The sequence below is a fragment of the Watersipora subatra genome, chromosome 7 (genome assembly GCF_963576615.1).
Source record: "Watersipora subatra chromosome 7, tzWatSuba1.1, whole genome shotgun sequence".
In the NCBI taxonomy this organism is placed as follows: Eukaryota; Metazoa; Bryozoa; class Gymnolaemata; order Cheilostomatida; family Watersiporidae; genus Watersipora; species Watersipora subatra.
In genome coordinates, this window is record NC_088714.1 from 29,516,661 (window position 1) to 29,529,224 (window position 12,564).

The window sequence follows — 12,564 nt, forward strand, 5'->3', positions numbered from 1 at the left end:
GATATATCTATAGATCTATTTATTAATGACTAATAGCACCAAATTTAGCAAGATGTTTTAATTTTAGGTCAACGTATTGAGTTGAAATGGAATCAAAACACTAGGAAGTGCTGAATTTCAACTAGATTTTTGGCACAAAGTCGGCACAAAGTTGGCACAGAGTGTTTTTAACTGAAAACAACAAAGAAGCTGAGGTAGAGCCAACTTTGTCAAAACAACTTTGGGTTATCAGCTCAACAGTTAAAAATACTATTAAAATACTGTTGCTAATCAGATTTAAAATGAATATTTTAACATTTTCATTATGAGTTTCAAAGCGAAATATGTATTGCAAAACTTTATGATGTCCATACAGTCTGGCAATAAGCATAGAAAAACCCGGATGTTATACAATTGCTTGAAGAGTTAAAGCATAAGCTATACAAGAACTCGTTGAATTGGCAAAATGGAACAAGCTGGTTGAATTACAAGTCATCCTAAAATAATATCTATTTATACATAAAAATTCACAACTGACTTTTACAAAAGTTTTGTCAAATAAAATCCAATGAGTATTGAGCTATAACTTGGAGGTCTATGTCAAATTAGCAAGTTCAATCTATGGAATATCTATAAAGTTGACTTTCATGATCAAATACATAATGGAGAAACCCTTATCTAGAACATCACAGACATACTGCGCATGAGGCAGGTGCTGACAACCCTCGAGTTTTTAATTCAGACTGTATTTTCTGAGAATGTGTCTTTGCACCTCATTTGGTTGCTCTGTACAAAGACCCTGCAGCAGTCGGTATATCATATTACTTCCACTAATCAGATTATCCTAGAGCTTAATTTAATCTCATGTAGGTCTTAATCGACCAATCAAACGGGAAGTTGAGGGCGTGTGACCTGTAATCACCTGAAATACTAGACAGGATTAAAATAAACATATCAGATTAAAAACTACAGGTGAATCCGTGTAAACAGGCAACAGAGAAAGCATACACATCTAGCATGCTTGATATGTTGCTCGTCTCATCGCCATGAATAGTTTTTGATATTTGCTGTTGAAGCTTACGGTGAAATCTTGGTGAAAATGGTCATCAGACATCAGTATTTATAAATACTAATAATTAGTTTACTGACTTGACACTCAATATAGTGATTATTGTTTATTGTTCGCTGTTACCGTTTACAAGTTCTAAATATCCAAATCTCATGCTACCTTTGCACTAGCTAATGGTTTAGTAATTTTAGGTAATGTACTGAAATGTCAAATTGTTGGCAGTTTGCCAAACATGTGATGGATTTTGTGTACCAAAATTACTGAGTTCAAAAATTAGGAAATTTCGTAAATTAGTTAGTGCCAATTTTTGAGAAGCAAATTGAATACAATCAAACACGCACTTCAAAAATTTTTTTATCTGATTCTTACCCAAAAACAACGACACTTGTTCATATTTTCGTGTTAATTGACTGTGTTCAGTAGTTTTATTGCTGCTATATTTTGATGCTATCAGTAGTTTCACAACATTTCTCTCTCAAATGTATCAAGAGGTGCCCTTTCTCTGCTAAAAACCTCCAAAAATGATTGTGGCGTAAACAAACCTTCAATTTATACTCAAAACAATGCCAAGTTTTTTGTTTGTTACCCACGCAAGTGTCAACATAAACCTTATGCAGTTTTTAATGTGAACTGCCAAACCTTATTTTTTGTTACTCTTCAAAATCTTAGTCTAACTCTTCTCCTGATATGTTAAAGACAGAAGGTTTTCATACTAGCTCTGTCATAGGTCATGGAAAGTTTGAGGAAGTATAGTTTCTCTTCAATTTTGCTTTCACTTTCAGTTTAGAAGGCTTATACTAAACAGAGCTTGCTCAATAACCAAATACCTCCAAATGTCAAGTACTGTAAGAGCAAGCCGTGACACAATATGAACTCATTCTACTGTTGTACTGAAGAAGGTGTTGTGGGTGTTGCAAGCAACTTAAATCCAATTTCACATGTCCTCTTATTTCAGGAGTTAATCCTGATGTCAATTGGTTCAAACAACACATTCGTCAGAGATTGTGTTATTCAAAACTTTAGTATAAATATTTTTAAAAATTGAATGAGCCTTCTTTGTTACCTTTTTAAGATCACCATAACGCTATGGTATGAGGAATAAGCTATCATGTTGGAATGAATGAGGAGTAAACGGCAAAGGAGTTGGCAGAAGGCCAGCTTTGTTGTGTCAAAACAAGCTTATTTTTCAGCTGAGCAATCAATAACATTGTTGTCCTTTGACCTGAACTTATATGTAGCTAAATTAGATGACCTGTTACGACATCTCAAAAGCTGCTGTCAGTCTTCGTGTTTACCGCCATCAAAGGAGGTGAAATCACAGATTTCAAGAAAAGTAACAACTTTTTCATGTTTTGATGTATGCTGAAACCAAATATAGGCTCACCTTGAATTAGGGACATTTAAGTTCTGCCAATTATTCATATTAGTTCGTACTAAAGTATATAGCACAATATTGAAAGTTTTTGTATTTGAAATAAAGTAAATTTTGCATTTGTTGTTTTTGTAACCTTCAAGTAAGTTTGATTTAAAACAAATCAGCTTTGAATAACAAGGAGCATAATTGCGTAACAGGATTTATAAAGAGAGACAGCATGACATCGAAGATAATTCTGTCTGAATCTTTCAGTAATGAGTACCTGAAGAGCTACTGTTCAATAACAACTATATCAGCTGACTATAGAAGTTGTCTTCTGTTTAATCCTTAACTATTTTGACAAAGGTCTACAGGAACATCGAATATAAAGAATCACAAAATAAAAATGCGCATTCGCTATTGGCTGGTACATTATTACAGATTATTAAAAACTACTAGACAAAGTTATTACTGTGGCATAAAACTAGGTTGCCCGTTTTTAATCCTTTTCATATACAAGGAGTCTTTTGGTTACGACGGTCACAATCACGAACTCCCCGCATAAATATATAAAAAATGATATTAAATTTCGTTCCAGTTTACGTCATTGTGAGCGATGTAAACAATGATGCATAGCTTATAGTGCTCAGGCGATGAATATGGGCTTCTTATGGTTCGCAATATGTTTCAGAGATGGGCCATCTTAGTTGTGCATGCTAACTTATTAAAATTTACTTCCATTCATGCGATAAAGAATCATTATCTCTTTTTGTATATATTTCATTGTGGTACAACACTTTACAGTCTAGTACATATATTTAGTAATTATGTATAGTAGTTGTATCATATATAGTAGGAATAATATATCGAGCAATTTATTTATGATGTTCCAACTCACGCTGAAATTCATGTTGCACTTTTAGAACAGATCAACGTCATAAATTAAACACTCACTGTAATGTATAGACCTACTTTAATAAAATTCTTATTTACAAAATTTTGTCTGAAATTAAATCTATTTTTAATATAGAAATCGGAAACTCTATACGTCGCTATAGCGAGTTGAGCCCCCTAGCATTAAGTAAAAGCAATTGAGAGCAACTTGCAGCTAAAAATATTAAAAATAAAGCTTTTACATCGTACTTTGAAACAATAGAAATGCTATTTAATGACTACTATGGCGCTATATTCACTGGGTTTCCGTGCTTTAAATGGATTTGGAGTCGACATCTGCCATTAAATTTTCACCTTGCCGTTGCAACGATTGAAGTTGCATTTTATCAATTTTCTAAGACTAGGGATGTATTCATCAAAACAGAACTCGTTAAAGTAGACTAACTTATGGGTCACGGTCATTTTTCAATTCACACTTTATACATTTGTTGCGCAACTCAAAAGGATACCTGATCAGAATATTTTAAATTACTAAAAATATTAATATTCCTCTACATGTATGTTACAAAACAGCAACCGAATTTGCTATTTACTGTACTGTTATTACTTCAAAGGTTGCATGAACGGCAATCGCTTTTGGTAAACAAAATTGTGTATGCTAGAAAAGTGAAGTCTAGGAAGAGGTCGGCACCAGTGCAGTGGAAATCTTTACAGTTGGTTACGGTTCTGTACGGTTCAGTTATTTAATAAAGTAATAAAATAAATAAAAAGGTATTTATCTCATTATTGTCGTATGAGCAACCTATCTTTTGCGAAAGTAGTTAGAATATATCGGTGTAGTGGTGTGATAAACTGCGCTGAATTTTTTTACCTCCAATAGTGAGAGTTCAGCCAGGTATTATTGAATTGAAGCCATCCGCAGAAGTTGTTTCTCTAACATCGAGTAGTAGTTTCACCGCCAATGCTTTCGCACAAATTTAGCAAAGTGAAATGGCATCAAATCCGTTCCGATTTTATCATTTCTATTATTTAGATTGGATGAAACATTGAATTCATTTGAAGCACGGAAACCCAGGAAAAGGCTGAGAATAAAAATTTAGCTAGAGTTATATTTAACGCCATTTACATTTAGTAATAGTTAAATTTAATACCAGATGATAATATAACTGGTATAGATACCTTTAGAACTGCCAAACAGTTCTCTTTTCACAAAGAAGATAAACTTATAACCCTTCTGCACAGAAAATCTAATTTTGCAAAAGCGTAATTATTATTTACTATTCAAAAGCTGATTTGTTTTAAATCAAACTTACTTTAAAGTTACAAAACTAATAAATGCTGAGCTTCCTGTATTTCATGTACAGAAACTTTAAACCATTTCATGGGTCGTTGAACCAATGGTACCATTAGACGAATTGATTTTAGACAAATTACCTTAGGACCAATTGGAATAAGTTGGAATCGTCATTAGACTAATTGTCTGGAACTAGTATGTTTATAATCACTTATTTATAGCCTCAAATCAAACCTGGTAAAAAATCGTTTGAAACTGAAAGTGATGATTCTTCCTGATGACAAGTAGCTGATTTCATCTTGGGAATAATTATTTATCATTATTTGTCGATAGAAGTCTAAATTTAAGTGATGATTCAAGGTTGGTCTTTTCTTATGCCTAAAAAACATTGCAGAATTTAACCACGCGTCTCAGAATTAGTTTTGTCATGTTTTGGTCAAGTTAAACACCAATTAAAGAAGCATATCTGCGAGTATCACAAACTATCGTATTTTTAGTAAGAAACTTCTTTGATCGTAACTTCCTAATATTTTTTGTTTTTCTAGAGGTTTGATCAACTATTGTAATTTGTTGGCTCTGAAAATGGTCACTGGGAGTCAGGAAGTTAGTTTTAGTATCTAGTGGGCTAATACTCCTCCAGAAAGTGGCTTTTAACAATCCTTTTAATATTTGAGTCACAGAGAAAGTTGCTCACTAAATAGAGAAGAAAATAAAATTCTCCTTGAAAATTGATTTAGTTGGATTTCTTAGTCTAAACATTCCATAGATATATAAATAAATACTCATAGTATCTGAATGAAAGACAACAAATATATTGAGGTGACAAGTTTGGTCTGAATTAGCCTGATGAACAATTACGTCCGAATTGTTTTATCCAGCGCTGTATGTTACTCTAGCTTAGAGCCTAACCTGGAATGTCGAACATTTCTCTATGAGGTAACACCGAGCAAGCCTCACCTCTCGAGGGCCTGTTATGAAGTCATGAACTTACAGTTAGTCAGCTACAATGCTGACTCATCTAATGATAACAGCTCAGTTAGTTTGAATAAACAATCCACGGCAAGACTTCACATGACTCCTTCTCAAACGATTGCAAAACTATTTGGTGGTAAGAGCCACTTGAGATGTATCATGGTTTCTTTGTCAGGCTGTGACTGCAGACGATATAATCTCACAAAAACTTGTCAATTTCTAAACTCTCTTCTTGGCAGACTCTTAATAAAACAAACTAGTTGCTAAGTTTAACAAAAAGAAACAAGTTGTTTCTTTGAGTTTGCGGCGCAATCATGGTGGCCGGGACAAAGCATGAGTGAACGACTTCTAGTATCAATCATAAACCAGCCAAACACCGCAGACTTTTTTAAAAGAGAACATTTGCATATTCTTGTATGCTCTACTTATCATATACCCAGGTTATTGCACGCGGAATGGATGATGGTTTAAATGTGGAAGGTGGGCACAGAGATTAGCCATGAATTTAGTGGTTGTCACCGAGATTGATCACGCATAAAATTATTATAGCCCGATTTACTTGAGCTGGAAGGGCAATAAGCTTGCCAAGTAATGCTTGGAAGTTGCTTTTATGATGAATATTACCAGTCTCTTGTACAGAAAATCAATCTCTTTGTCATTTTTTAGTTCAAACCGATCGTAGTCTATTGTGAAAATACCTGAACATGAGCTTATCTGCATTTTTATCTCAAAAATAATTGCTTGTTATGTCAGTCGTCCGATAGCGCACTAGATGTTTTCACTTGTTACCTTTTACTAGCAGCATCCCCAGCATTTGGTTCCTTTTCAATCAAATAGTATGCATGTAGATGTTCAAGGGGCATCAGGGGTTCTCAGGAACCAGACAGCGTGTTTTGAAATAAAATATTTTAGTTACCTGACGGAAGGCACTTTACGAATGCATATGCCGGTAAAAGCTGGAAGAAAACTGACAAAAAGTGTGGGAACGCATTGTGTTCAAGCTGACTAACAGACAGACTCAATGACCAAAATGGTATTTGTTAATATAAGTAGATTACTAACAACACCAGTAAATAGAAACTCAATTTTTGCTATTTGTACTTCTACTCAATATAAATTCAATGACTATAGATCTCTCTATAGTTTAGACTAGATACAGTTTTAGAAGTTCTTAAAGGTGAACTTATACAAAATTTTAATCGATTTTATCAAATTATCGTATTTTTTTATCTTTTATCATCATTTTTGATATTTGAGTTGGTTTGACTGCCAGGATGTTTATAGATTAAAATCGATAGGTTAAAACACTCCGACTAAATGAAAGTACAATTATGACGTCTATGGTTGCAAAGAGACCGACAGAATAGTGACGTGTAACGCTGCAATTTGAATACGATAGTCGATATCAACTAACGCAATGGTAAAAATTAGCGGCTTCATTTCGGACATATTTTCCTTTGGAACATTTTAATCGCGATAAAGTTTTGTCGATTTCAACCTTGAAACATCCTGTCAGTCAGATCACCTCAAATATCAGAAACAGTTGTAACTGATAAAAAATACTGATACTTTCTGATAAAATCTACTAAAATTGTGCTAAGTTCATTTTTAAAATGTTTCATATTAAATTCACAGATTTAGTCAACATCGTGCTATAGAGCCTGAGTAGCAGTTGCTTCAAGCCTGGTTCCCATATCGATTGCGAAACTAGTGGTAACTTGCGCAGCAAAACGCTTGCGACGCTAGGCTCGGCTGCTTCTATTCACATGTAAAGCAGGATCGCTAAACATAATCGCATAATCACATAAAATGTTAGCTCATCGTGCCGTTTCGATAATGGTGACCTTCACATGTACAGTGCATTTCGAGAAGGTTTTGAAATTTGAACAGCGTTAAACTCTTGCATTGACTGCCGGCAACTACCGGTGGTACTCGGCGGTACCCGTCGTGTAGGTTCGCATTTCACCGCAATAGCCTGCGGTTCTGTCGCCCGTGCTTTGCGACCTTGCTATGGAAACCAAGCTTATGTCTTTGTCAATGTAAAAGGTAATGCTGTCCGAGTGCCAATCTGTTATGTACGATTATGCAAGTGGTGAACTTCTAGCTTACGATGTGTATTATGTCTTTGTAATATAATTCACTTCTACTTTGCTGTTGTGTCTACTGCGTGTTAGAGAGATACTGAGTTATAAACATCATAACAAAATGCATTAAACCTTTTTTTGTCTACTGTAGTTTGTTCTTATTCTAGGTAGCTTCTTGGTTGCGATTCGATTCGTGCATTTGAATAGCTTAGCAAATAAGTGCATCAACTTATATAAATTCTTTGCATATTCATGGTGTTAACTAGCCAATGAAAGCAGTGAATAGACTGGGTAATTCATAGCGATGCTTTGGAACCATTCTCATCTCTTGGCTTAAATTGAAGATGTAGTTAAAATTTACTTATTGACAAGTTTTCATTGTCACTCGCTGGCCTTGAGACATTTCACAACAATGTCTCCTGGATATATTAGCGTTCACAGAATATTCTCACGGCAAACAACCTGTTGAGTTGATTTGTTTCATAACAAGTACATCTAGGTCAGGTATTTGTATATAGTACAGACTTGAATGAGAGAAAATAGGTTAGTTTTACTAGACAAACAACAAATTCCTACTATGCAAGTGTGTCTAATGTGAATCATCATTTTCAAAGAAACAAAGCCACTTTAGTGACATAATGTCTTGGAATCTTTACATCTGAAGACTAGTTCATACTAAATCTCACCACCGCATGTCGGAGTTATCTTTTCGGCATTCATCATCGATTATGTGCACAGTAAACCATGGCATCGACGAAGCAACACGAATACATCGGGAAAGTTTGCAGCTGTCAAATCTTCCTGATGGCAAACTTTCCCGGTAGTTTGCCTAGCACCAACAACAGCCAGTACAAGGTGCACCATTTCGACGATGGTAGTTCACTGTCATGGATAGCATAATCTATTTATTTCCGTTTATGATAGTTGCTGCGAGACTAGCATTTGATTCGAGCAAGCAAAGAGGTTCCTTTGAGGAAAGTTAGAAAGAAAAATGAGAACACTACATTATGGACTATTTGCTAATGCCAGCGCAGATGGGTTTGTGATAATGTGAACATTGTTATCACGGACGATCGCCGAAGTAATTGCGGCATCAACACCGAGATATGGCAATATAGTAAGAACCAGCCTTATAGGGTTCCTGACATACGTGTGCTTGTTACTAGATGATATTGTTTTACAAGAGCCTTCATGCAACCTCTTCAGTAAGTGCTCTTCCTGTCTATCTGATATAACCACATTATTTTCCCGCTGGAAGTCACAGCTGATAATCTCTGGCTGCCAGAGATTATCATCTGTGCCAATATAACACAGCCAACCATTATGTGCAAAACTATTCAGCGATGTCTAATGTAACTGTGTAGGGCTACCAGGCCTAGCGCTGTGTGTTCAAATCCAGAATGGTGTGATCTTTTTTTGACAATCTCAAACTGTAGCTTTGGACATGTGGACCTACACGGTTTTATTATTGTAAGGATTGTCCGTAAGTGTGACCGAAATGTTTCTTTCTGTATGAAGTTTGTTCGTTGAAAAGACACTTTCTTTGAGAATCACAGGGAACATGTAGGTCGTATCGGAATAAGGATATATTAAGCTAATGTGCTGTTAAAAAACCTGAATTTTAGTCACAAATAAAAGAAATGGGAGTCGTCACATTTCTTCAACACGTTTAGCTGCATTTACTATATCTTATTAGTGTTGTCTACTTTAGCCAGTCGATGCTACTAGTGTTTGGCATAATATTATAGAACTGATGGAAAACCGATAGGGCAAGCATATAGAATGATGACTAGTGCAGAATTTTGAATGACTATTTGACATAATCCAGCCTATCTACACATTAAAATGTCACACGCCTTGCAAACTAATTGCAAATGCAAATTTAGCCAACAGAGAGGAGGGTTGTGAAAAGTATGAACTATGTTTCTCACACCCACACAATGTTTTGCATACCAGAGTCATTACCCATGACTTCTTTTGATTATCCTTCCTCAGGGCACACCTATTAACCTAACGGTGGGTCTCGTCTTACGGCATGAGAGCGAGAGGTTAGCCTACCATGAGCTTAAGACGCTCAATATCCGCACACCCACAATAAAATACTATTGTACTATTCTAATACGCCCATTGTCATCCATTTTCATATACCGTATTCAAGGTTTCACCGATGAGACATCGGAACCCTAACTTCACCTTGAACAAAAAGTGAAAGAAATAAAAAGATGGGCATAGAAGATATCCAGTAGTTTATTATTTTCGAGTTGACAGTCCAAAGTGAAGCCCTGGCAAGTCACATGACCATCTGTTTATCAATCCTTTAGGTTGTTGTGAAGAAGATCATTTGATAACATGGAAAATCCAGAAGCCTCTCAACTTCACCCTAAACTCAGTCCCTCCATAAAACAAACAACCGGAGCTCGGCTTATGTATCATTATAAAACTTACTCCAGAGAAATGTGTAGGACAAGTATAAAGGTAGATTACCATGTTGTTGTTATTGTTTCTAAATCCATTAACCCTTTCACCTCCAGTCCATATCTACACGTATTTCCAGCTGGATTATGTTGCTCTTTTGCAATTCATCAAGTGTTTTTGTTTTCTTTAAGAAACTGGATGAGACTGTGTTGCAATTTTCTATTTCATCGCTTTGGGCAGTTTGTCACGGAGAGACAATGAGTTGTCCGGCGTTGTTTACAAAAGTGCGGCCATCGTTTGCACTCGTTAAACTTCTCGAGTTCAGCTTGGCCATTACTCAGATTCCTGAGCCGGGGTCATAGTTCGTGGATAAATAATAACAATAATAACAAGGAGTATTACGCTTACTCCTTCTATTACACAAAGTAGATTATTTTACATCTTAGTGGAATTATAGGAAATATGTTTATCTACACGAGTGAATAGCGTTTCTCTGAATAACAATCTGCTGGTAATTAGCAAACGGTCAGCATGTAAAGAGAAGACAACTCTCATGCGCAGAGTATAAAGAGTATAACCCTCGACTTTAAAACATTAACACTTCTACCAGCTTGTTCAACCCATTCCTAGTCGGGTATTCCAACTAGCCTCCCCCCTCGCAACTACCTGAAAACTTCATAACAAGTGTTCAATATCAACATATATGATCATGACTTGTGTGCTGCTTAAAATTGAGATAACTTTTGCATAGACTTCTAGGAAAAATAAAAAGTATCTAGCTAATCAACTGAACATAAAAAGCTGACAAAAGATTTACGAAAGAGTTTGGTATTTCCACTATGGACTTAGGCCTATTTGACTAACTTAAAACAAACTTAACATTTGAAAATATTATTTAAAAAAGAAAAGAAAACTAAACTGGTTTTTTAGAGTTGCATAGTGTTGTGAGGCGAAATTGCCTCTGGATATCTTTAGACCTAACTGCATTTTGACAATTCTTACTCATTGACTGAGATCGATTAGGATTATCATTTTTGACAGTTGATTGGTTAGGATCAATACATGAAAGTTAATTGGTTAGGAGCACTATATTTGACAGTTGATTGGTTAGGATCAATACATATGACAGTTAATTGGTTAGGAGCACTATATTTGACAGTTAATTGGTTAAGAGCACCATATTTGACAGTTAATTGGTTAGGAGCATCATATTTGACAGTTAATTGGTTAGGAGCACCATATTTGACAGTTGATTGGTTAGGATCAATACATATGACAGTTAATTGGTTAGGAGCACTATATTTGACAGTTAATTGGTTAAGAGCACCATATTTGACAGTTAATTGGTTAGGAGCACCATATTTGACAGTTAATTGGTTAGGAGCATCATATTTGACAGTTAATTGGTTAGGAGCACTATATTTGACAGTTAATTGGTTAGGAGCACCATATTTGACAACTGATTGGTTAGGAGCACCATATTTGACAACTGATTGGTTAGGAGCACCATATTTGACAGCTGATTGGTTAGGAGCACCATATTTGACAACTGATTGGTTAGGAGCACTATATTTGACAATTAATTGGTTAAGAGCACCATATTTGACAATTAATTGGTTAAGAGCACCATATTTGACAATTAATTGGTTAGGAGCACCATATTTGACAGTTAATTGGTTAGGAGCACTATATTTGACAGTTAATTGGTAAGGAGCACTATATTTGACAGTTAATTGGTTAGAAGCATCATATTTGACAGCTGATTGGTTTAGAGCACCTTGAAGTTTGTCGGAGTTGATCACAAAAACTACATTTTAGTTAGAGAGGTAAGAGCCATATTCAGTAAACTGGTTATACATCCAACTAACAACGCATACCAAAAGTATCCCAGTAACAATAAGTTTAAAAAACATTTGACAAGCTTGTTATTAAAGTTTTTTTAATTTATCCCATCACCGGTTTGATCCATCTCAGCTATGCAAATGCAAGCAATGTTGGATAAGTAAATGAAGCTAAGAACTTTACATGTAAAGTTCTTAGCTTGATTCTATAGTTCTTCTTGCTTCTTAGCTTCTTTTAGGTGGTAGTTAGACGCTGTCTTGCAGTTCACTCAAGCGACCTTGAGAATATGATAGCTTGTAATTTGGATAGCCTGCTTTGATTGTTATCTCACCAGCTCAAGGCCACACTGATACCTTTGTACTAGCTTTGTAACAAACAAATATTTCATGAAGTTATTTCTATTGTGCAGTGCAGCAAAGCAATCGTTCAGGAAGCTATAGTGCCTAGACATTATGGCACTGAGGCCATTTTGTTTCTCTGAATATGATGAATCAAGTTTGACACACTCTGATAGTAAGAGTTTGTTGTTTTCATTCAGGAAAGTAATGCCAACCTGTTACCCAGCCGAGTATGTTTTTGTTTTTGTAAAAGCACTGACTGTTACAAAGCAGTAATGGTGCCAAATTTAAGACCATTATTTGATAGCAGAGTAGTAAAAAAG